The sequence below is a fragment of the Macaca thibetana genome, chromosome 5 (genome assembly GCF_024542745.1).
Source record: "Macaca thibetana thibetana isolate TM-01 chromosome 5, ASM2454274v1, whole genome shotgun sequence".
In the NCBI taxonomy this organism is placed as follows: Eukaryota; Metazoa; Chordata; class Mammalia; order Primates; family Cercopithecidae; genus Macaca; species Macaca thibetana.
In genome coordinates, this window is record NC_065582.1 from 183,992,381 (window position 1) to 184,012,908 (window position 20,528).

General features: G+C 46.5%; 1 protein-coding gene across 4 annotated transcripts in view; it reads right to left on the reverse strand.

Annotated features, from left to right (window-relative positions):
• The window catches only part of NSD2 (nuclear receptor binding SET domain protein 2), a 113,707-nt gene that overhangs the window by 86,260 nt on the left and 6,919 nt on the right, over window positions 1–20,528 (reverse strand). The window contains exon 1 of one of the 4 annotated variants that reach the window (XM_050792257.1): window positions 5,818–7,011. The exons of the other annotated variants lie outside the window; for them this stretch is intronic. The gene's annotated coding sequence lies outside the window, so the exon portion shown is untranslated. Of the gene's footprint in view, window positions 1–5,817; window positions 7,012–20,528 lie in introns of those variants that run through there. 4 annotated transcript variants of the gene reach the window in all.

The following is a 20,528-nucleotide window of genomic DNA, read 5'->3' on the forward strand; positions in this document are numbered from 1 at the left end:
AGGAGCCCCTGTACCCTGCCAAACAATTTTTTTTCCCTTGAGACAGGATCTCACTATCACCCAAGTTGGAGTGTAGGGCAATGGCACAATTTCAGCTCACTGCAACCTCTACCCTTCAGGGCTCAAGCAATCCTCCCATCTCAGCCTCCCAAGTAGCTGGGACTAGAGGTGCATGCCACCATGCTCAGCTAACTTTTCAATCCATTTTTTGTAGAGACGGATCTCACGATACTGTCCAGGTTGATCTCAAACTCCTGGGCTCAACGGATCTTCCCATCTCAACCTCCCAAAGTACTGGGATTACAGGCATGAGCCACTGCACCCAGCCCAAACCACCTTTTTTTTTCCCCCCCGAGACAGTCTCGCTCTGTCACCCAGGCTGAAGTGCAGTGGTATGATCACAGCTCACTGCAACCTCTGCCTCCCAAGCTCAAGTGTCTCCTGCCTCAGCCTCCTGAGCAGCTGTGAGGAGTATAAGGCACTTGCCACCATGCCCGGCTAATTTCTGTGTTTTTGTAGAGACAAAGTCACCATGTTGCCCAGGCTGGTCTCAAACTCCTGGACTCAAGCGATCCACCCGCCTTGGCCTTTCAAAGTGCTGGGTGCAGATGTGAGCCACCATACCCATGGGTTTAACAATCTTTCTTATGTTGGGGAAGGCAAGGAGTGAGTAAGTTCTTAAGTTTAGAAAAGTATGAAGAACAATAGGACAAACGAATATACCCACCACCTTGAAAGACAATTTTTTGCATTCTGCCACATTTGCTTCCAGTTTTTTGTTGTTATGGCTGTTGTTTGAGATGGAGTTTCGCTGTCGCCCAGACTGGAGTACAATGGCCCAATCTCGGCTCACTGAAAGCTCTGCCACCCGGGTTCAAGCGATTCTCCTGCCTCAGCCTCCTGAGTAGCTGGTATTACAAGTGTGTGCCACCAGGCCCAGTTAATTTTGTGTGTGTGTATTTTTAGTAGACGGGATTTCACCATGTTGGCCAGGCTGGTGCTGGTCGTGAACTCCTGACCTTGTGATCCACCCACCTCGACCTCCCAAAGTGCTGGGATTACAGGCATGAGCCACTATGCCCAGCCACTTCTAGTTTTAACATGAAAGAAAAGAACTACAAATAATAACCACTACAAATGTGTATTTAGTGCTTCCTCTGTGGCACTCTGGTTTGAAGGCAGTCTCGAAACCTGAGAACTAGGAAAGGAAAGGAGGAACAGGAGCCAGCCCTCATGGGGCTGCCAGGTCCAAGAAGCCAGGGTCGCCTAGGCAGACCATCCACCTCCACACCCACAACACTGTAAGGTAGGTATGACTCTTCCACTCCACAGGTGCAGGGGCTGTGACACCCACGTAGTACAGCTGGGAAGCAGAGGGGCAGCACTCAAATATAAGCACTCTACCTCTAGGTGCTGCCTCCCACCAGTCTGGTGAGGAGTGAATGCATAAAGCAAAGATGAAGTCTACCTTATTTCCAACGTATAAGTTCCATTTGCTGTCCCCCAGAGGCAATCTCCATCATGATTTTCCTATATATCCTCCCAGGTTATAGTATGTATCCATTAACACAGAACTGTTGCATGCAGTTTGTATTGCTATAAACACCATCATACCTTTGCTCTGCAACTTGATTAGTCAGTCAACATATCTTTATTTCCCCATGATGATATGTACAAATACAGCTTAGTCTTTTTAGCTGTTGCATTATTATTCATCACAAATAATTTATTCTTATTAAGTTATTCAAAGATGATGGAAACAGGCCAGGAATGGTGGCTCATGCCTGTAATCCTAGCACTTTGGAAGGCCAAGGCGGGAGGATCATCTGAGGTCAGGAGTTCGAGACCAGCCTAGTCAACATGGCAAAACCCTATCTCTACTAAAATACAAAAATTAGCCAGGTGTGGTGGCGCACACCTGTGATCTCAGCTACTAGGGAGGCTAAGGCAGGAGAATCGCTTGAACGTGGGAGGTGGAGGTTGCCGTGAGTCGAGATCGCACCATTGCCCTCCAGCCTGGACAACACAGTGAGACTCCATCTCAAAAAAAAAAAAAAATGATGGAAACATACATAGAACATGATGTAAAGTTTCCCAAAATATTATGCAAAGTTAGCACAATCCTTATACCAAAACCAGGAAAAAAAGAAGTATTAAAAAAAAAAAAGCTATAGACAAGATCAGTCAAGAACTGACTGAAACTACCCCAAATAGAAGTCAATCAAACCCAGCCATCACTGTATTAAAAAAAAAAAAAAAAAAGATAACATGGCCAAAAAGAGTTTATCCAAAAATATAAGGATAATTCAACATCAGGAATTCTATTAATGTTGTCACAATATTAATACATTATGGAAATTTTCTGGTGAAGATGGCTAAAATGCTGTTTTAAAGAAAAAAAGAGGCCAGGCATGGTGGCTCACGCCTATAGCCCTAGCACTGAGGGACGCTCAGGCAGGTAGACTGCTTGAGTTCAGGAGTTCGAGACCAGTCTGGCCAACATGGTGAAACCCTGTCTCTAATACAAAAATTAGCCAGGCGTGGTGGCACACACCTGTAGTCCCAGCTACTTTGGAGGGGAGAGGCAGGAGGATTGTTTGAAGCTGGGAGGTCGAGGCTGCAGTGAGCTAAGATGGCACCACTGCACTCCCACTCAGGTGACAAAGTGAGATCCTGTCTCAAAAAACGAACAAAGGTAAGAAATAAAGGTAAAAGAAAAAGACAGAAAGAGAGAGAGAGAGAAACAGAAAGAGAGACAGAGAAAGAGAGAACGAGAGAAGGGAAGAAAGGAGAGGAAGGAAGGAGAGAAATGAAAGAAAAGAGTTCAGGAAGGAAGAAAGGAGGGGAAGGAGGGAGGGGGGGAGGGAGGCCGGGCATAGTGGCTCACCACCTGTAATCCTAGCACTTTGGGAGGCCAAGGAGGGAGGATTGCTTGAACCCAGCAATTTAAGACGAGCCTGGGCAGCATAGTGAGACCCTGTCTCTACAAAAAATAAAATTAGCCAGGCACAGTGGCGCACATCTACAGTCCCAGCTACTGGGGAGGCTGAGTTGAGAGGATGGCTTGGGCCCAGGAGTTTGACGCTGCAATGAGCTGTGACCACACTACTGCACTCCAGCCTCGTGACTCAGCGAGACCTTGTCAGCTACATTGCCTAACACAAAGCAAAAAAGAGAAATCTCCAGGTCTAGAAATGAAAAGAGAACAGCAGTCTGAGCCTCATAGGGTGCAGGTTGCCCATGGCAGGACCCCAGAGTTTAAGAGCTGGGGCTTGGCAGCCGGAATACAGAGCAGAGGTGCAGGACAGGGCACTGGGCCTGACTGGGCTTCCTGCACTGAGCCATAAGGAGAGGAGTCATGGAGAGCAGCTGGCTACAGTGATTAGGAGCACCAAGTGTGGAGGCTGCTACCTGGACTAGAATCCCAGCTCTGCCACTTACTAAACTGTGGGACCCCGGCCAAGTGACTCTACCACTCATCCTCACTCCATGTCCTGAGGACAGAGGACCCACCTTGCAGGGTACTTTCAAACATTAAGGAGGAAAAGAAGCCACCACTAGGCAGAGGACTTCCTCATCACCAGGTATCTGTGGTCACAGTGCTGTCATCATCACCTGAGCCCCTCTATCAGCCAGCCCAGGGCTGGGCCCTCAGCAAACACCCACCAGAGGCCACTGGGGTGACAGAGCCACCCTTGAGAAATGTGAACCCCAAGCCTCTGCCTACGAAGGCTAAATCCTGAGACCAAAAAATGTATGTCAAAACAGGTCTAGAATGAGTGACACTGGTAGGGCCTGCAGGGAGACCTGAGAACTGCTCATGGGGAGCCCCCGTCTCCCCCGGGAGAGCCACTGAGAGATGCCCCTGAGGTAAACACAGCCTCCCACCAGCAGTGGGAGATCTTCCAGGAGCCAGGCACAGGACAATATGGAAGGTCTTCCACAGAGGAACAGGAAATTACTGTTTTCATGATTTACAAACTTGCAAAAAAAAAAAAAAAAAAAAAAAAAAGGTATTGGTATTGAAGTTAAAAACTCAGTTGTTGAGTTGAATATAACAGACCAGGCACAGCTAAAAATGTAATAGATTAGAAGATAAATATGAGTGAATCAGCAAGGAAGAAGGCTGATAAAGAGATGAAAACCATGTAAAATTAAGACATAACGATCATGAATGTTTCATTCTTTCAAATATTTATAAAGTGCCTACTATGTGCAAGACACTGATTTTAGGTGTTGGGATTATAACATTGAACAGAACGGGGTGAAAAACACTATCTACCCAAAAGAATTAAAAGCAGGAACCAGAAGATATTTGTACACCATGTTCACAGGAGCACTGTTACAGTAGCCAAAAGGTAGACATAACCCAGGGGTCCATCAACAGATGAATAGATAAGCAAAATGTAGACTATCTGCACAGTGGAGTAGTATTCAGCTTTAAAAGGAAAGAAATGCTGATATCTGCTACAATATGGATGAATCTTGAAGACACTATCTATGCTAAGTGAAATAAGGCAGACATGAAAAAGACAAATACTGTAAAATTCCATGTACGTGAGGTCCCCAGAATAGAATTCATAGAGACAGGAAGTAGAATGGTGAGTGCCAGGAGCTGGGGGAAGAGAAAGAGGGATGGAGAATTATGGGGCAGACTTTCAGTCTGAGAAGATGAAAAAGTTCTGGAGATAGTGTGATGGTTGTACAACCACGTGAATGCACTTAAGACCTTAGAATTAAATGCTTTAAAATGGTTAAAATGGTAAATTTTATGTTATGTATACCCCCAAAAATACTCTACCTTCAAGGAGCTTACATTCCAATGCAGTTCTAGTTGGAGAGGCTTGAGAGGATGAGGGAAAGACAAGTTTTCCATTTTTCTTTCTTTTTTTTTTTTTTAATTGAGACAGGATCTTGCTCTGTTGCCCAGGCTAAAGTGCAATGGTGCCATCACAGCTCACTGCATCCTAGAACTCCTGGGCCCAAGCAATCCTCCCACCTCAGCCTCCCAAGTAGCTGGGACTATAGGCGTGTACCACCACACTGGCTAATTTTTGTATTTTTTGTAGAGACAGGGTTTCACCACATTGCCCAGGCTGGTCTCGAATTCCTGGACTCCCAAAGTGCTGCGATTACAGTAGCCAAAAGGTAGACATAACCCAGGGGTCCATCAACAGATGAATAGATAAGCAAAATGTAGACTATCTGCACAGCCAGACTATCACCTCGGCCAGCCAACAAATTTCAAAGAGATGAAACATTTTCCAGAGATGAAAGGAAAATTAGGTATTCTGATTAAAAGAGTACCCTAGGTTCTCAGCAAAATAAATGAAAACAAATCATCTAGATACAGTGTATTGAAATGACAGAGCATGAAGAACAAATAGAAAATCTTTGCCAGGCATGGCGGCTCACACCTGTAATCCCACCACTTTGGGAGGCTGAGGTGGGAGGATCACTTGAGGTCAGGAGTCTGAGACCAGCCTGGCCAACATAGTAAGACTCCATCTCTACAAAAAAATTTTAAATTTAGCCAGGTAGAGTGGTACACACCTATAGTCCTAGAAGCTAATCCTAGCTTCTTCAGAGGCTGAAGGAGGAGGATCACTTGAGCCTAGGAATTCGAGGCTGCAGTGACCTATCAGCATGCCATTGTACTGCTGCCTGGGCTACAGAGCAAGACTGTCTGTTAATCAATCAAGCAAGCATTAAGGGAAAATAAATGCCCACCTAGTGCCACCACAAGTGTCCAGAATTTTATGCCCAGATAAATTATCATTCAAACACGAGGGATGGGCCGGGTGCAGTGACTCACACCTGTAATTCCAATACTTGGGGAGGCCAAGGCAAGTGGATCACTTGAGCTCAAAAGTTCGAGACCAGCCTGGGCAACAGGGCGAAACCCTGTCTCTGCAAAAAAAATACAAAAATTAGCTGGGTGCATGCCCATAATCCCAGCTACTTGGGAGGCTGTGGCAGGAGGATCAGTTGAGCCTGGGCAGCAGAGATTGCAGAGAGCCGAGAAAGCACCATTCCACTCCAGCCTGGGGGACAGAGCAAGACCTTATCTCAAAACAAAAGAACAAAAACAAGAAAAAGAGGCAAAATTCATCTTGCGATATGCAAAGACTGAGAGTTTATTTTTTTTATTAAAACAGAGTCTCTCTCTGTCGCCCAGGCTGGAATGCAGTGGCACAATCTCGGCTCACCGCAACCTCTCCGCCAGGTTCAAGTGATTCTCCTGCCTTAGCCTCCCAAGTAACTGAGACTATAGGCACGCACCACCACACCTGGATAATTTTTTTGTATTTTTAGTAGAGACGGGGTTTCACTACGTTGGCCAGGCTGGTCTCAAACTCCTGACTTCAGGTGATCCACCCGTCTCCGACTCCCAATGTGCTGGGATTGGAGGCATTTAAGTCACCGAGCCCAGTCTCAGAGTTTAATACGCATATCTCCTTCACAAAAGAAAGATGTAAAATCACAAGGACAAAGAACAGAAGGGATTAGAGTTAGAGATGTCAAACCTGGGAAGGCCGACTTAGAGGAATCAAATTTGTACTGGAGATGTGCTGTTGTAGGAAGAAGACTAATAACCTAAGAATTCCTCATTTATAAATATTTTTCTTCTTAAAATACCTTAAAAATACAAATGCAATATGACCATTGTAAAAAGGATGAAAATATTTAAGCACTCAAGTGAAAAATAAAAATATAGAGGTTAAAAGAGAAATTACCAGTTAAGAGTTATCAGTGGTTCTAGGACGGGCACGGTGGCTCATGCCTGTAATCCCAGCACTTTGGGAGGCTGAGGTGAACAGTTCACCAGGTTAGGAGTTCAAGACCACCCTGGCCAACATGGTGAAACCCCATCTCTACTAAACATACAAAAAATTAGCTGGGCGTGGTGGTGCATGCCTGTAATCCCAGCTACTCAGGAGGCTGAGGCAGGAGAATCGCTTGAACCCGAGAGGCAGAGGTTGCAGTGAGCTGAGATCAGGCCACTGCACTCCAGCCTGGGCGACAAAGCGAGACTCCATCTCAAAAAAAAAAAAGAGTTATCAGTAGTTTTCTAAGGGGGACAGGAACAGAGGTGGGAAGAGTTAAGCATCACATTGCTGTTTCTTAAAATAAGTGCTTAGGAATTATACAACTATTCACATTTCACGGAATATATACAATATGACCTGACACATTAAGGGGCTAGGGAGGCTGAACAGCCCCTATAGGACCACATGGACCTTGGGAGGTCTCCAACATGAGGGGAGGGACTCCGCTCTCCGAAGCAGGGGGAAGGCTCTGGACAACAACAGTCACCATTCAGAACCCACTCACTCAGGCCAGGTGTGGGGGACCCACACCTGTGATCCCAGCACTTTGGGAGGCCAAGAAGGGAGGATCGCTTGAGCACAGGAGTTGGAGACCAGCCTGGGCAACATGGTGATGGTAAGACCCCATCTCTAAAATTAAAATAAAAATAAAGAAATGAAAATAAAGAACCAATGAGTCCCACAAGTTCTCCAGCACTTGGAAATAGAGCAACAAACAAAATGCATTCCTTATTCTTGAGGTGCTTATATTCTAGAGGAGAGAGGCAGAAATTAGGAAGTGTAGATATGCTAGGAAAAGAGAAACGCAGAGGGCGGTGGGGAGGGAGGAAGACTATTCCTTCCTGGACTGGGGCTGGGTAAGTCCTAGTGCGCATTTCTGGTGAGGTTTTTTTTTTTTTTTTTTTTGAGACGGGGTCTCGCTCTGTCACCCAGGCTGGAGTACAGTGGCATGATCTCGGCTCACTGCAAGCTCTGCCTGCTGGGTTCATGCTATTCTCCTGTCCCAGCCTCCCGAGTTGCTGGGACTACAGGCGCCCGCCACCACGCCTGGCTAATTTTTTTTTTTTTTTTTTTTTTTTTTTTTTTTTTGGTATTTTTGATAAAGACGGGGTTTCACCGTGTTAGCCAAGATGGTCTCGATCTCCTGACCTTGTGAACTGCCTGCGCCGGCCTCCCAAAGTGCTGGGATTACAGGCATGAGCCACCGCACCCAGCCCTCTGGGGAGCTTTAACATCTCAGACACAGTAGGCCTCACTGCTCCCACCTTGCCCACTGGCTTAGATGTCAGCTAAAGCCCACTCTGATAATTTGTCAATCTAACTGAGCAGAAGGAGGTCTCAACACTAGGACAGCAGTTAGATCTTCAGGACATTCCCCAGAGCCAGGCCACGAGACGGACCGAGCTCCAACCCATTCCTCCAGGGGCGGAAGAGACTGAAATGGAAAACCCAAGTTTGCAAATATGATTTACACATACCTAAAATACTCTCATTTTCTAATATATCACACTAGTCTACTTGAAATATATTTCAACCCTGCTATCACTGAATGATGGAAGAACCTCTGTTCTCATATAAAACAATTCCATGTAGGCGGGGCACAGTGGCTCACGCCTGTAACCTCCATACTATGGGAGGCCAAAGCAGAAGGATCGCTTGAGCCCAAGAATTCGAGATCAGCCTGGGCAACATGGCAAAATCCCGTCACTACAAAAAATACAAAACTTAGCTGGGCGTGGTGGTATGTGCCTGTGGTCTTAGCTACTGGGGAAGCTGAGGTGGGAAGATCGTGTCAGTCTGTGAGGCAGAGACTGCAGTGAGCCGAGATCGTGCCACTGCACTCCAGCCTGGGTGACAGAGTGAGACCTTGTCTCAAAAAAGAAAAAAACGGCCAGGCGTGGTGGCTCACCCCTGTAATCCCAGCACTTTGGGAGGCTGAGGCAGGTGATCACCTGAGGTCAGGAGTTCGAGATCAGCCTGGCCAACATGGTGAAACCCCATCTCTACTAAAAAAAACAAAATTAGCCAGGTGTGGTGGCGGGCACCTGTAATCCTAGTTACTTGGGAGGCTAAGACAGGAGAACCACTGGAACCCAGGAGGCGGAGGTTGCAGTGAGCCGAGATCGTGCCATTGTACTCCAGCCTGGGCAACAAAAGCGAAACTCTGTCTCAAAAAAAACCTTGTACAAGAATGTTCATAGCAGCATTACTGATAATAGTAAAAAGCAACCCAACAGTCTATCAGCTGATAAACGGTTGAACAAAATGGTCTATCCATGCGATGGATATTTAGCCATAAAAAGAAATGACGTCCTGATTTATGCTACAACATAGATAAACATTATGCTAAGTGAAAGAAGCTAGATACAAAGGCCACATGCTGTATGATTCCATTTATGTAAAATGCCTAAAATAGGCAAATCCATAAAGACAGAAGTAGAATGACTGCTAGGGGCTGGGAGAGGAGAGGGTAGAAAGTGACTGCTTAATAGTGCAGACTTTTTTACTGAGATGATGAAATGTTTAGGAATTAGGTAGCAGGGACTGTTAAACAACACTGAACATACCAAAAACACCACTGAATTATACACTCTATAATGGTTTAAACAATAAATGTTATGTGAATTTTATCTCAATTAAAAAAAAAAAAAAAAAAAGGTGGGCTGGGCGCAGTGGCTCACACCTGTAATCCCAGCACTTTGGGAGGCCGAAGCGGGTGGATCACCTGAGGTCAGGAGTTCCAGACCAGCCTGGCCAACATGGTGAAACCTCATCTCTACTAAAAATACAAAAATTAGTCGGGCATGGAAGTGGGTGCCTGTAATCACAGCTACTTGGGAGGCTAAGGCAGGAGAATCACTTGAACCTGGGAGGTGGAGGTTGAGGTGAGCCGAGATCATGCCACTGCACTCCAGCCTGGGCGACAGAGTGAGACTCTGTCTCAAAAAAAAAAAAAATTATATACATGGGAAGCTCAAAAATAATAAAGCAGCCTGGAGTGGTGGCTCACACCTGTAATCCCAATACTTTGGGAGGCCGAGGTGGGTGGATCACTTGAGGCCAGGAGTTTGAGAACAGCCTTGCCAACATGGTGAAACCCCATCTCTACTAAAAATACAAAAATTAGCTAGGCGCGGTGGCTCATGCCGGTAATCCCAGCTACTCCAGAGGCTGAGGCAAGAGAATCACTTGAACCCCAGAGGTGGAAACTGCAGTGAGCCGAGATTGCCACTGCACTACAGCCTGGATAGAGCAAGAATCAGTCTCAAAAAAAATAAAAATAAAAACAATTTAAAAATAAAAAATAAAGTAATACCTTCAAAATTCTGAGGAAAAATATGCAGAGATGATGGGCATATAAAGCCTTTTTTTTTTTTTTTTTTGAGACAATCTCGCTCTGTCACCCAGGCTGGAGTGCAGTGGCCCGATCTTAGCTCACGGCAACCTCCACTGCCCGAGTTCAGGCAATTCTCCCTGCTTCAGCCTCCTGAGTAGCTAGGATTACAGGCGCCCAACACCACGCCCGGCTAATTTTTGTATTGTTACTAGAGACAGGGTTTCACCAGGTTGACCAGGCTGGTCTCAAACTCCTGACCTCAGGTGATCTACCCACCTCAGCCTCCCAAAGTGTTGGGATTACAGGCGTGAACCACCGCACCCAGCCATACAGTCTTAATAAACATTGCCTCACACATATTTTAAGATAACTACCAGACTGCGTATCACCAAATATGAAGGTAAACTAAGGAAGACATGAGATCCAAAAAAACAGATGATCCATCTCAGAAGATAATGTGAACAGCTGTGCAGCAGAATAGGGAGGAGTCCAATCTGGAGCAGGAAGACAGCTCTGGGAGAAAGGTCATCACAGAAGAAAAAGAAAGAAAAAAAGGAACTGACAAATCTAGTGTAACTGACCATCCCAAAGGCTTTTTATACAGTTCATTTGAAAAACCTTAGGCTGAATTAGTAACGGATATATGGAAAACAAAGCCAACAGAAAACAAGAACTCATACAAGTATTATCCATCACAGTGTATGATTTAGCTGAACAATGTAACAATTTACATTCATTTAAACCAAAACTTGCTATAAAAGTGTGGTAGATTAAAGACAGCCAACAAAAATTAGCCAGGTGTAGTGGCTCATGCTCACACCTGTAATCCCAGCACTTTGGTAGCCTGAAGTAGGAGGACTGCTTGAGCCCAGGAGTTGGAGGCTACAGTGAGCTATGATTGTGCCACTGCACTCTCGCCTGCACAGGGGAGCAAGACCTCACCAATAAAATATAAATGAAGATGGCCAACAATTCTTTGTCACTCTCTCCACCAAGACATGAAGGTCTGCTTCCCCAGTCCCCTGACTCTAGCCTGGCCCTGTAGCTGTTTTTACCAACAAAACATGTCAAAAGTGGGGACTTGCTATAACTGAGCAAGGGGGATTTAAAAAAAAGAAGAACATGTCAAAAGTGATGACAGTTCTCACTCTAGCCTTTAAAACAACTGGCAAATCTCACTTCCTCCCTCATGGAACCAGCCACCATGCTGCAAGGAAGCCCAAGCAGCCTCATGGGATAGACCACACTGGGGAGAATGAAGTCCATGGCTGAAAGTCCCTACTGAACTCTCACAGTTGACAGCCAGTACCAACAAGCTGGCATCACATGGAGCAGGAGAAACAAGCTAACCCTGGCAGACCACGTCCCACTTACAAAACTGTAAACAAATACAGGTTGTTGTTTTTTCAGCCACTAAGTTCTGGAATAGATCATCAAACCACCATAACATTGGGAATATTGGAAAGAAGTAGGGAGGTAACATGGGAGGTAAGAAGGGCGGGTAAGAAAGCTAAATCTTCATCATCTTCCACAGACAGAACTGAACATATATCAATCTGGAAGTTCTAAAATTAGCAAAATAAGCAAGTTACTTTTTTTTTTTTTTGAGACGGAGTCTTGCTCTGTCCCCAGGCTCGAGTGCAGTGGCGCAATCTCAGCTCACTGCAACCTCCGCCTCCCCAGGTTCAAGCAATTCCCCACCTCAGTCTCCTGAGTAGCTGGGACTACGGGCACATGGCACCACACCTGGCTAATTTTGTGTGTGTGTGTGTGTATTTCAGTAGAGACGGGGTTTCACCATGTTGGCTAGGATGGTGTCGATCTCCTGACCTCGTGATCTGCCCACCTCAGCCTCCCAAAGTGCTAGAATTACAGGCGTGAGCCACCGCACCTGGCCGCAAGTTACTTTTTAAAGTACAGATAAATAGAAACATCTGAAACGCCAGGCGCAGTGGCTCAAGCCTGTAATCCCAGAACTTTCAGAGGCCAAGCTGAGTGAATCACTTGAGGCCAGGAGTTCAAGACCAGCCTGGCCCACAGAGTGAAACCCTGTCTCTCCTAAAAATACAAAAATTAGCTGGGCATGGTGGTGCACACCTGTAATCCCAGCTACTCAGGAGGCTGAGGCACGAGAATCGCCTGAGCCCGGGAGGCGGAGGTTGCAGTGAACTGAGATCATACCACCACACTCCAGCCCTGGCGACAGAGTGAGATCCTGTCTCAAAAAGAAAAAAGAAAAAAGGAAACAGCTGAAAGAGCAGAGGTTGCCTTGATGGAACTCTGAAAGGGAGCAGAGCAGGGACTGTCACCTTTGATTACAAGACTCACAAAGCACATGTCTTCAATGGACGTGCTTTAGTTTCATAAAGGAAAAGATAAGCTGAAAATATGCTTCAACATTTTAGTTGGTGAGGGCAGAGTTGTATTTTTCCTTCCACTTTTCTGTATTATACAAATTATTCATAAAAGATATTTTCTGATTATAGAATTATGAAAAATAATACTTAAGCTAATTTTGCCATAACGATGTGTCAAATTGCACATCTCTGGAAATAAAATTTATATAAACTCTAGGCTGGAACTCACACAACTCAGTTTCTCTACTGAGTTGTGGAACTGCGACTGGAACTTCCCCTGGGGGAAGAGAGCAGTGAGGGACTGCCTGTATCAGGGCAGCTCTGCGGAACCCGGACCTCAGACCCAGGTCTGCAGGGACCTCTGGGTGGTAACAAAGAGGAACAGCACATGGGTACCAAGAGAGGCAACAACAGCTCCTGAGACAGGGGCACCCACCAAGAAGGCACAACAATGAACAGCAGCCAGGCTCAAGGACCCAGAGCATGCCTCCACACTCCAGCATTATGCGTAGCCCCAAGCAGCCACTTGCGACTCCCCAGAGGCAGAAATGCAGAGCAAGGACAAGGTCCTATCAAAATACACATAAACAGGGGCCACTGAGACCGATGTCCTTTACCTCAGAAGGTTATCAACTTACAAGAATGACCAGGGCCCCCTCTCCCAAAGAAAATAGAGAAGGCAATGACCATAATTCATTCTGTTACTATTTATTCTGAATCAGTAGAGAGCCCTCAATAATGCTCCACTGATCCGTAAGCAGGAGCCTGAGGGCACTGGCAATGTCTTGTTTCTGCTCTTTACTGATTTAATCCACTGATCTGTTGAAATGCCTATAGCAGCTGTGAACATACTGGTATATAAAAAATAGACATGCGTTCAGCCTAAAAAGGTAGATACTGGACAAACAAGCAGCACTATTATTTGTTTCAAAGGAGTTACAGGCAGTTGAATTTTTTTTTTTTTTTTTTTTTTTTTTTTGAAACAGAGTTTTGCTCTTGTCACCCAGGCTGGAGTGCAATGGCACAATCTCGGCTTACTGCAACCTCCGCCTCCAGGTTCAAGTGATTCTCCCGCCTCAGCCTCCTGAGTAGCTGAGATTACAGGTTCCTGCCACCACGCCCGGCTAATTTTTTGTATTTTTAGTAAAGACGGGGTTTCTCCATGTTGGTCAGGCTGGTCTCAAACTCCTGACCTCAGGTGATCCGCCCGCCTCGGCCTCCCAAAGTGCTGGGATTACTGGCGTGGCCCAGGCAGTTGAATTTTAAAGATACACTTGCAGATTTCAGAACTCAACTGAAAAGAACCCAATACACTGTTAACACGATACATAATCCATTTGTCTTCCACAAATAAAGTATACAATTTACAGATAAAGAATGAGGCCAGGTGCGGTGGCTCACACCTGTAATCCCAGCACTTTGGGAGGCTGAGGCAGGCAGATCGTGAGGTCAGGAGATCGAGATCATCCTGGCCAACATGGTGTGAAACCCCGTCTCTACTAAAAATACAAAAACTAGCTAGGCGTGGTGGCACATGCCTGTAATCCCAGCTACTCGGGAGGCTGAGGCAGGAGAATCACTTGAACCAGGGAGTTGGAAGTTGCAGTGAGCCAAGATTGTGCCACTGCACTCCAGGCTGGGTGACAGGGCGAAACTCCGTCTCAAAAAAAAAAAAGAACAAAAGGGGCCAGCAGTGGCTCACACTTGTAATCTCAGTGCTTTGGGAGGCGAAGGTGGGCCAGATCACTTGAGCTCAGGAGTTCGAGACCAGCCTGGGCAACAAGGCGAAACCCCATCTCTACAAGAAAATACAAAAATTAGCCAGGCACAGTGGCATGCACCCATAGTCCCAGATACTTGGGGGGCCGGCTTGATCCCAGGAGGCAGAGGTTGCAGTGAGCCAAGATCACGCCACTGCACTCCAGCCTGGGTGACAGAGCAAGACCCCATCTCCTCCCCTACAAAAAAAGGGGGAAAAATCTAATTTTTATGCCTGCAACTTTCTCAGTAGTATAATTTTGTAAGTTTTCGTTGTAGTTAGTACTGCTTCTGCTGAAATGTCATTTTTTCTCTCCCACTTAAGGAAGAATAAGTTGTCTTAAGTTAAACAAGCTTCTCCATGCTCTCGTGACAGTTCCAGCCTCTATCCTAGGCTACCGTGTAGAAAAACACGAACAGATAATGAGAGGCAGCAGCGCAACTCCTGCGTGCAGCTCCATGTGGGCCACATTCACTCCTCATTGTCATCTAGGCAGCTCCTTCAGCTCACACATGCTGAGCACCCACCCAGGCTGCTCACTCTGGGAACGCAGTCATGGACAAGACACAAGAGCCCTGCTTTCATGGGGCTTCCACTACAGCTGAGAGAGCAGATGGGGACAACAAACAAGGTGGGATCAGGACAGCAGAGGAGGTACACTTTTTTTTTTTTTTTGGAAACAGAGTCTTGCTCTGTCACCCAGGCTGAAGTGCAGTGGTGTAATCTCGGGTCACTGCAACCTCCACCTTCCGGTTCAAGTGATTCTCATGCCTCAGTCTCCCAAGTAGCTGGGGTTACAGGTGGGTGCAACCACGCCCCGCTAATTTTTTGTATTTTTAATAGAGACAGGGTTTCGCCATGTTGGCCAGGCTGGTCTCGAACTTCTGGCCTCAAGTGATCTGCTTGCCTCAGCCTCCCAAAGTGCTGGGATTACAGGCCTGAGCCACGCACCCAGTCCTGCAGAGGGAGTACACTTTTTAATGGGGGGAGAGTCATCAAGGTGGGGTTCATTGAGAAACTGTTACTCTAGCTAAGGAAGTTCACAAATTTTTATTTCTTAATGGGCTTTCTCTTGTTTCTGAACCGTGAAATGGAAGGAAATGTAAATGCATACAGAAAGAACGCTATCTGGACAGTAAATGGCACCTCCATCCATCTGGTTCTGTCAGACAAAAACTTAGGGCTATCACTGGCACCAGAACTTCCCCTCATCTCTCCTTATCCCAAACAACACAACTTATCAATTTTACTCCAGAAGCCTTCCTAGCTAGGCCTGTCCACTTTTCTCCACACCCACAATCCCAACACTGGCCAACCACCAAGCTCTTTCACCAAGACTGACGCCAACAGTCTCCTGACTTATCAGTCAGGAAACTCAGACAGTAGCTCTCAATTCAAGGGCATCAGAATCACATGAAGGACACATTAGAACACAGATTGTTGGGCCCCACTCCAGAGTTTACAATGCAGTAGATCTGAGACCTGAAAACGTGCATTTCTAACTAGCATCCAGGCCACTGATGCTGCCAGTCTGGGGACCACTTTGAGAACCACTGGAGATTGGTTATGGTACAGTAACAAACCCAAAACTGTTACTTGGCTCAACCCAAAGTTTTCTTTCTTTCTTTCTTTTATTTTTTTGAGACAGAGTCTCGCTCTGTCGCCCAGGCTGGAGTGCAGTGGCGCAATCTCAGCTCACTGCAAGCTCCACTTCCCGGGTTCACGCCATTCTCCGGCCTCAGCCTCCCGAGTAGCTGGGACTACAGGCGCCTGCCATCACGCTCGGCTAATTTTGGTGTGTTTTTAGTAGAGACGGGGTTTCACTGTGTTAGCCAGGATGGTATCGATCTCCTGACCTCGAGATCTGCCCGCTTCAGCCTCCCAAAGTGCTAGGATTACACGCGTGAGCCACTGCGCCTGGCCCTAAGTTTTCCTTCTTGCCCATGGTACACATCCGTTTGTTTCCACAGTCAGAAACAAGAGAAAGGGAATATGATAAAGCATGTGTCTCAGCCCTTCCACTCAGAAGTTGCATGTCACTTTCCACTGGCCGGAGCAAATCACAGGCCAAACCACATTTCAAGGAGACAGGGCTGTCCAATCCAATCAGGGACCCAAAGCAGGGACAACGGAAAGGTTTTCACCTGAACAGAGTGACCACAGATTGGGCTTCTGTACACACTCTTCCCGAACCTTCCCCAGCACCAACTCAATCTATAGAGCAATCTAAGGAATCCTCTTTCCAAAGCAAATAGATTCATGTCACACCATCACCCTTAAAAACCTCACACTGCTCTTTTTTTTTTTTTTTTTTTTTTTGAGACGGAGTCTCGCTCTGCCGCCCAGGCTGGAGTGCAGTGGCCGGATCTCAGCTCACTGCAAGCTCCGCCTCCCGGGTTCATGCCATTCTCCTGCCTCAGCCTCCCGAGTAGCTGGGACTACAGGCGCCCGCCACCTCGCCCAGCTAGTTTTTTGTATTTTTTAGTAGAGACGGGGTTTCACCGTGTCAGCCAGGGTGGTCTCGATCTCCTGACCTTGTGATCCGCCCGTCTCGGCCTCACAAAGTGCTGGGATTACAGGCTTGAGCCACCGCGCCCGGCCTACACTGCTCTTAATAGGACCTAAAAGAACGTGCCCGACTCCCTCTGCTCCAGCCATACCAGCTTTTTCCTGCTCTATCATGGAAGTTCTGCACAGGCTCTTCCCTTCATCTGATACTCACCCCTACCCTCATGGAGCCAACACCCAACCCTCATTCTGCTCTCTGCTCCCTGCTCTAGTGTCTATCCCATCAAGAAGTCTTTCCCAAAGCCCTGTCAGGTATAACCTCCCTACTAGATGCACTTAGATCTTTCCTTCATGACTTGCTTTGTGTGATAAGGAATTCTAAACTTAACACATAAATGTGGAGAGAATAGTTAGAACCAGGGCTCGGAGGAGTAGCTCACACTTGTAATCCCAGAACTCTGGGAGGTGCAGGCAGAAGGACTGCTTGAGTCCAGGAGTTCAAGACCAGCTTGGGCAACATGGCAAAACGGCAAAACCTTGTCTCTATTTAAAAACAGAAACAGGCCGGGCGCGGTGGCTCACGCCTGTAATCCCAGCACTTTGGGAGGCCGAGGTGGGCAGATCATGAGGTCAAGAGATCAAGACCATCCTGGCCAACATGGTGAAACCCCATCTCTACTAAAAATACAAAAAAATTAACCGAGCGTGGCAGCATGCGCCTGTAGTCCCAACTGCTGGGGAGGCTGAGGCAGGAGAATGGCGTGAACCCGGGAGCTGGAGCTTGCAGTGAGCCGAGATCGCGCCACTGCACTCCAGCCTGGGTAACAGAGAGCAAGACTCCATCTCAAAAAAAAAAAAAAAAAAAAAACCATTAAAAAATTAGCCAGGTGTGGTGGCACACACCTGTGTCCCAGCTACTCAGGAGGCTGAGGTGGGAGGATCATTTGAGCCCAGGAGGGACCCTATCTCAAAAAAAAAAGTTAGAACCCATGTGCCCATACCACTTTCAACCTAGACCAGTCCTGAAGTCCTGATGTAACCACAAATAACCGGCTCCCTCGCTCCCATAGGATCATGACACAAATCCCAGATGATGTACCATTTCATTGGTAAATGTCTGTATGCACCTCTAAAAGGCAGGAATTACTTTAAACACAACAAAACCACTACCACAGGTAAAAATAAAAATAATTCCTCAATAATAAATATAATCAATGTTCCAAATTCTAATTGTCTTAAATATCATAAATGATATTCAGTTGTTTCTCTAACAGACTGGCCTGACACTAACACAGATAAACCCTACGATAAAAATTAGTCCATGTACCTCCAGTCTCTTGTCATCAGTCCCCTACATTTTTCCCTGTTGATGAGTATGGGTTACTGGTCTTAGAGTTTCCCACATTCTCAGTGTTGCCAATGGCAACTCTGTAGTATAGTTCAGCATGTTTCTCTCACCCCCGTATTTCCTGTAGATTGTTAAACATAGGAGCTTGACTGGACTCAGGTTTGATTTTTTTTTCTTTTTGACAGAAGTATTTCACAGGCTTTTCAAAGATATGACCTTTGCTCACTGTCCCGCCCCATTTCATCCCGTTTCAGGCCTATAAAACCCATGGGAAGAAGGACATAGGTCTTGGCTCATCACTAGCACACAGCTGATACTCAATGAATGAAGAAATATCAGACAGAAGTACACTGCCATACTGACTGGCAGAAATATAATGGCTCAGTCTTCCATCCACATATAGACAGCTATATGTTAAAGTTTTCCCTGAGAGGCAAAACAAGTTCGTTCCCAGGGCGCAGAATCAGAGGTCAGGCCCTGTAGGAGTTCTAACTCCATCACATACAGCCTTGTGACTTTGAATCAGTTACTTGACATCTTCGGGATTCAATTTCCTGCTGTGAGGATTCAATGAGAAGATGCTTTGCTGCTCAAAGATTCATGTAGCAAGGCTGTACAAAGATTACACCAACTCCAAATTTTGGAGGGGAAAGAACACAGAAGCCTCCTATTTCTAACATTTTTTTTTTTGAGAGGGAGTCTTGCTTTGTCACCCAGGATATGGAGTGCAGTGGCATGATCTCAGCTCTCTGCAAGCTCCGCCTCCCAGGTTCACGCCATTCTCCTGCCTCAGCCTCCCAGCGGCTGGGACTACAGGCACCCACCACCATGCCCGGCTAATTTTTGGTATTTTTAGTAGACACGGGGTTTCACCATGTTAGCCAGGATGGTCTCGATCTCCTGACCTTATGATCTGCCCGCCCTGGCCTCCCAAAGTGCTGGGATTACAGGCATGAGCCACCACGCCCAGCCTCTAACACATATTTTAACCAAAAATCTAGAAATTCACGTATTTATGAAATAAAAATCATTAGGAAAACAGAATAATACCCAAAAACTATCTCCACTTGTTAACTAAGTGCTTTCCACATCTAGGCACTGAAGACAAATCAAAGGGCTCTCAACTTGAAAAATTCACATGGAAAAGAGAATGAGACAAGAGCCTGTGCAACAGGCTAACTGCCATAAGAGGGCCCAGTACTCACGAAGGCATGACAAACTTGGGAGAAAACACACACACACACACACATATCAAGTGCCATGGGCCCAGGGTCTGCAACACCTGGTTCTGGTAGAAATAGTGAAAGGCTTCACAGAGATGAGGGGTGAGCCATAAAACCACCACAGCAACACAAAATTAGGCAAGTCAGGAAGAAGCAACAGCACATGCAAAGATCCATGGGACAGGGCGCGGCTCATCACAAGAGCTACAGGCAGCATGATGTGATCTCACAGCAACCACAAAGGACTGGCCAGCCAAGACGCTAGAAAGACAGGCAGGATCACTGGCCAGAGTCACAGAGGAAAGAAAAAATACACATTAAAAAAAAAAAAAAAATGTGGTGTGTGTATACACACACACACACACATACACACACACAGAGATATATGAAGGAAAGACAGACAGGAACCACACGCCATCCTCAAGATCCAGGGCTTTCTCTTCTAAGCAAACAGTGAAGTTCCAGTAACACATTTTTAGGCAGGTAGGTGAGATCAGAGCTACCTTCTGGAAGGAAATGAGGTAGGTCAGAAGCAAGGCCCACTTTCCCTTCCCCTGGTTCACAGAGAGGTAACAGTGGTACCAGCAACTACCCAATCTTTCCATCTCTAAGGTCCGGACAGGGACCCCGCTCCTGCACCACTCTCACACTGTGGTCCAGCCCCGGCAATGCTGCCTCTGCTCATTCTCTCCCACCTGTCCACACTTCCCCAGCCTCGCCTCCTGTGCATTAGTAAAGTCACGGCTCTCCACCCCTGCTAGTGATGCATAAGGCTTTTCTGTGACCTCTGCCACCAGTCCATGGCCCTCCACCTTTCCAACTCCACACCAAGGCAAACATGCTCACACCACTCCTCTTCATTCACACCATTGCTGGGACATATTATGCCCCCTAAAGCATACAAAGTACTGAGGGCTGTGTATGTATTCAAATAGTCACTGAATGCCTGACAGTCACTCAGGTACCATTCCAGGTGCTGAGGATATGACAGCAAGCCAAGCGAAAGGAGAAAAGTCCCTGCCTTCACAGATGACCCAATGCAGTCAGAAAGACACATGGAATGTCAGAGGTATGTGCTATGGAGAAAATCTAAGGCAGATGGGGAGTGTCAGATAGCAACAGAGTAATTTTTAAAATTGTTTTGGCCAGGCATGGTGGCTCACGCC